General features: G+C 41.7%; 1 pseudogene across 1 annotated transcript; it reads left to right on the top strand.

Moving 5' to 3' along the window:
* Positions 1–477: 477 nt before the first annotated feature.
* Positions 478–2434, top strand: LOC147867480 (amino acid transporter AVT1F pseudogene; annotated as a pseudogene). Its single transcript, XR_015529380.1, has 3 exons — positions 478–589; positions 696–1312; positions 1789–2434. The product of XR_015529380.1 is annotated as an amino acid transporter AVT1F pseudogene (transcript).
* Positions 2435–5225: the final 2791 nt, after the last annotated feature.

Genomic DNA, 5225 nt, shown 5'->3' with positions numbered 1-5225 from the left:
CATTGGGCAAGCCGCTCTACCTTATAAAGGAATGTTGTCTCTCTCGATGCATGAAAACTTATCTACGATTTTGTACATCACAATGCCAAAATATATATATATACATACATATACATATATATATCTTCTTCTTCTTCTCTCCCAACGGTAATAAAGCATGTTGTTTTGGAGGACGTGGGCTGATTGGCCGAACCTCAGTAACAAATAAGATGTTGTTTTGGAATTCTGGTGTTGGTTTATCTTTTCTTCTTACTCTATATAATAAATTTACTTCTTGTTATATATATTATTATCCTCGGTAATTTTGGTGTTGTTTTATCTTTTCTTTCTTACTCTATATAATAGCTTTACTTCTGGTTATATGTTGTTATTTTCACACTTCCACAACGAACATATACATATGTATATATAGATATATCTTCTTCTTCTTCTTCTTCTTCTTCTTCTTCTTCTTCCTCTTGTATTGTGAATTGTGTTATGGACACTGTTTCTCCTCTTCTTCCACCTTCTTCTTCTGATCCTTCTAACTCTCATTCTGCTCAGTCGTCCTTCTTGCATGCCCTCTTCAATTGCTTTAGTCTCCTTCTGGGTATACATCAATTCAACATTACCTTCCTCCCTCTCTGCTTATGGTTATGTTCAAATTAATCTAAGTTAATTAATTGATTTGACACTATATAATATATATTGTGCAGGCCTTGGAATGCTGGCATCCCCTTATGCTGTCCAAACTGCTGGCTGGTGCATAATCTTCCTGTCCCTCCTCCCCGTGCCTCTTGTCTACTTCTACACTGCAATCCTACTCAAGCGCTGCCTAGACAAGTTCTCCGATCTCCAGTCCTATGATGACATTGCCGAAAAAGCATTCGGGAAGAAGGGATTGATCATTTTCTTCGTTCTCTTCTACCTCGAAATCTATTCGTGCCTAGTAAGCTACGCAGTGTCTATAGCGGACAATCTAGTTCAAATTGTATCGTACCAAATCAGAGAGACTGGCATGATTCTCAGCAATCGCTGGTTTCTCACATCCTTGGCAATGCTTGTGGTTCTTCCGATGACATGGCTACGGGATCTTCGAGCACTGTCATTTACATCGATGGGCTCTACCATTACCATAGTGGCAGTAATTCTGTGTGTCATTTGGGTTGCGATTGTGGGGGGCGAAGATATCGCCATCTCAAGCTCAAATCTCGATTTCATTCACCTTGCTCAGGTTCCTGTCTCCACCTCCATCTTCTTGTTTTGCTACAGTGGCCACATCGTCCTTCCCAGCATTTACCTCTCCATGAAAGATCGAACCAAGTTCACCAAGGTTATATATAGCTTTCCAGATTCTTTACATCACGAACATTATTTTGAAAGTTAGTTACATATGAATGAATAGTGACAAACTACATAATAGTTGTTAATGTCAACTGAATAGGAAATGATATTTACCAATCAATCATGTATATACACATCTCAAGTCAAAATATGAATGATATTTATGAACCTTCCTTCCATCATAAGTTACTGGGAATCCCTCATTATTTTTCACAAACCAAACATGATCACGGCCCCAACTTTATGAGGGAGGCATGAAAACGCTAGCATATGGGGTCACAAAGCCTCCTAAACTTTGACCACTACACTATCACACCCAACTATCAAATTTTTTTATATATTATTTTACTTCTTGATATCATGATTTTTAATGGATGTATAAACACATTGTATAGTATCATTATGTACGTCTTGTAAATGTTGTCTTGACGTTGTTGTGATTTGAAGGATTTGTTGCATTTGCAGGCCATCACAACTAGCTTTAGCATGGCAACAATATGCTATGGTGGGTTAGGTTTACTAGGGGCATTTATGTTTGGTGATGATGTGAATTCTCAAGTCACCCTCAACCTACCATCTAAATATATAGCTTCAATGGTGGCATCATGGCTAATATTAATAGTACCAATCACAAAGTTTGCTCTGTTGCTTTCACCGGTGTCGTCTGCAGTGGATAGACTGATCCCATTGTCACCGTCAAGTAGGACCTTCCTCGCTACATCCATTATGGCTCGCACAACCATTACATTTTCTGTCTTTTTAGTTGCTTTGTTATTCCCATTCTTTAGCTACATTCTTGCACTCATTGGATCAACCTTTAGTGTTAGCATATGCATCATATTTCCTTGCTTGCTCTACCTTCGACTCATGAGAGGGTGTCTACCACGCCTCGAGGTATTTTTTTGTATCAGTTTGATTCTCGTATCTTTTGTTGTTGGGGTCATATGTACGGCATTCTCCATTAGAAGTTTTGTTGAAGAAAGGATAAATGCACAATTGTAAACGTTTTTTTTCACTAACTAATGCAATCCAAAGTTCAAAGACCTCTCAAGTAGGGGTACTCCAATGTATCCATTTGCTTCTAATGGAAACACAATTCAAATTATGTTGCGAGTATTAATATATATAGATATAAATACATATATTGATGTTGGCTCAATGAAAGAATCGTACAAAGTCATCCTTTACTATGATATCATTTTTAGCAACACCTTTCATTTGATAGCATATACAAGTTGAAGGACAAGATAAAAGATAATGTACACATTATTCATCAACCATTTATCAAGTTGAATGGCCAATGGCAGCCATTTTTCCCCTCAAATGCGTTATGTTCCTCTTCGATCTACAATGCATTCTTCCCACGAAGATTCAACCCTACCAACAAGATATTTGAATGCAACAATTCACTTCAAAGGAATAATTCGTAAGGCCACATAGAACCTAGTTACTATAAGCCGTATAAAATTACCATGGCAATCTTTCGATAACATCCAACTGCAATTTGAGAGTTTAACCTTCATTACTTATGCTTTAAGGTAGCAACCGGCAACCACCACAGCCACCACCACGCGACCGTTATCGGCCACTGTCCAGCCAATTGCCACCACTCAGCTGCTATTCGGCCAATCACTGTTCTTCGGTCACTACTTGGCCACTGTTCGTCCGTTGTCTGGTCGCTGTTCGGCCGATCGCCGTTGTTCAGCCACCACTTGGCCACTGTTTAGCCGTTGTCCGTCCGCTGTCTGGCCACCACTCAGCCAATGTTGGCTACAGTCCGGCCAATCACCACCGCCACTCGGCCGCTGTCTGGTCAATTGCTGCTGTCCGGCCATTAGCCGCTGCTATCCGGGCTCCACCTGGCTGCTGTTCGGCTGTTCCTATCCGGCCTTTGCTTGGCTGCCGTTCAGTCAATCGCCGCCGCCACTTGGCCGCTCAGTTAGTGTTTAGATTTGCAGAGAAGAAGATGACGATGATAAATAAAAAGGTGGGGATGAAGTAGAGGTCAGCAGCTTCAGGATTTTGGGACTGAAGAAGCCATGAAAGCTTGAAATGGGGAGCTTCCTGGAGTCAGTGGAAAGTGGGTAGATGATCTGGAAAGAAGAAAGCATACGGGCATGGTTGGAGTGGAAGGATTGGGGAAAGAAGAGTATTTCTGACAGGGGGAAAGAAGAAGAAACGGTCACCTATGGTGAAGCATAGCAGAAGAAGATGTTGGATGGTTGAGGGTAAGTAGGTACAACCATGAATCTAAGGATTCTTCTCTCTTCTTATGTAGAAAACTGACAAACGTCTTTCTTCCTTCTTTCTCATAGATTTTACTCGGATGTAAACCACAAATATATTGAGACACAAACCAAACGAAAAACAAGGAGCACACGATTTACGTGGAGAACCCTGATTTCATGGAAAAACCACGGGGAACAGAAATTCCCACTATGAGACAAGAAGAAATATAAAGCATGGAATGATAGAACCTGATTTGGTATCGATGTACTCTGAAACCACAGTTTCAGTTGAGTGCACCAAACCCTAACTCGTAGGTATCTATTTGTTTCGACACCTTCACGGCTTCTTGATTTGTCTTTTCTTTTCTTTGTGTTACACTCTTCTTCCTTTGTTTCCTCTCACGCTCAGCTTCTGAGCTATGGCACTCGCACAGCCACTACTGTGTTCGCGCTCTGTCGTTCTCTATGTGACTCTTCTCTTGCAACACCTTCTATATATCTCACACACGCTCACTTACTCACTTCTGTATACTTTAGTGCTGCTCTCACTCTTTTTACTCTCAGTGAGTTATCCCACATGCACACGCAACCAATACAACTCTTCCTATATATACTAACTCATCTCCTACACATATATATGAATACATTCGTTCGGAGTTCCATTTGATCGAATCCTATTTCGGCCAACCAACTTCCCACAAGGAGGGACAATCTGACATAACACTTTCGTCTTCCTTATTCCTTTTGTCTGTGAGCCTTCTCTTATGTTTCTGTTGTTTATGCTAGTGTTGTCTTCCTTGTCCTTCCTTACTCATCATATCATTGGGAGTAAAAGATAACCCAATACCTCGTCGACCAAGGGTATTGGAGCTACATCAACGGCACCCAAGAAAATCGACCCGACTCGAAAAATGCCGACTATGCAACATGGGAGCAAGCGGAGAGTCGAATCATGTATTGTTTGGCAACATGTGTCCACGACCACATGCTTAGCCACATTCGAGACGCCAATACGCCCAAAGAGGCGTGGGAGAACTTAAAGAAAATGTTCGCCACCAACACAACCGCTCGAAAGCTTCAACTCCGACAAGAGTTGAACAACATTCGGCAAAAAGACATGTCCGTGTCGAACTACACCGCCAAGATCAAGAGCATTTGCGACTCGCTTGGTTCCATCAAAATAAACGTCGACGAAGACGAAATGGTTCAAGTATGCTTGGGTGGCCTCTCACAACGATTCGACTCGTTGATGACGGCAATCTTGGCGAGGGAAAACCCTCCCTCATTCTTCGAACTTCAATCAATGCTAATGGTTGAAGAGAACCACGTCCAAACCAAAACCAAGACATCGGAATGACAAATGTTCTTCTCGAATTCGGATGGTGGCCGAGGAAGAGGTTACAGTGGTAAAAGAGGTCAATTCAACCCATCACACAAAGGGAAATCAAACCTTCACGGAAGCCATCGAGGAACCTTCAAAAGAGGGGGGAGCTTCCACGCCAAGCATGGTCGGCAAATGAGGCCCACAACTTGCAACTATTGCGGCAATATCGGCCACCGCGAGGAGGAATGTCGAAAAAGAATAAGTGAGTCGGCTTCCACAAGTCGACAACACACGAATTACACTATCAACTCCGAATACGATGATTACGGCAAACTATTCGTGTAAAGAAT

Source organism: Azolla caroliniana, unplaced genomic scaffold (assembly GCF_043228905.1).
Source record: "Azolla caroliniana isolate FFs.n. ecotype wild unplaced genomic scaffold, voAzoCaro1.0.p SCAF_2, whole genome shotgun sequence".
NCBI classification, from domain to species: domain Eukaryota; kingdom Viridiplantae; phylum Streptophyta; class Polypodiopsida; order Salviniales; family Salviniaceae; genus Azolla; species Azolla caroliniana.
The sequence above is the reverse complement of the archived record's forward strand: the minus strand, read 5'-3'. Positions and strand labels throughout refer to the sequence as shown.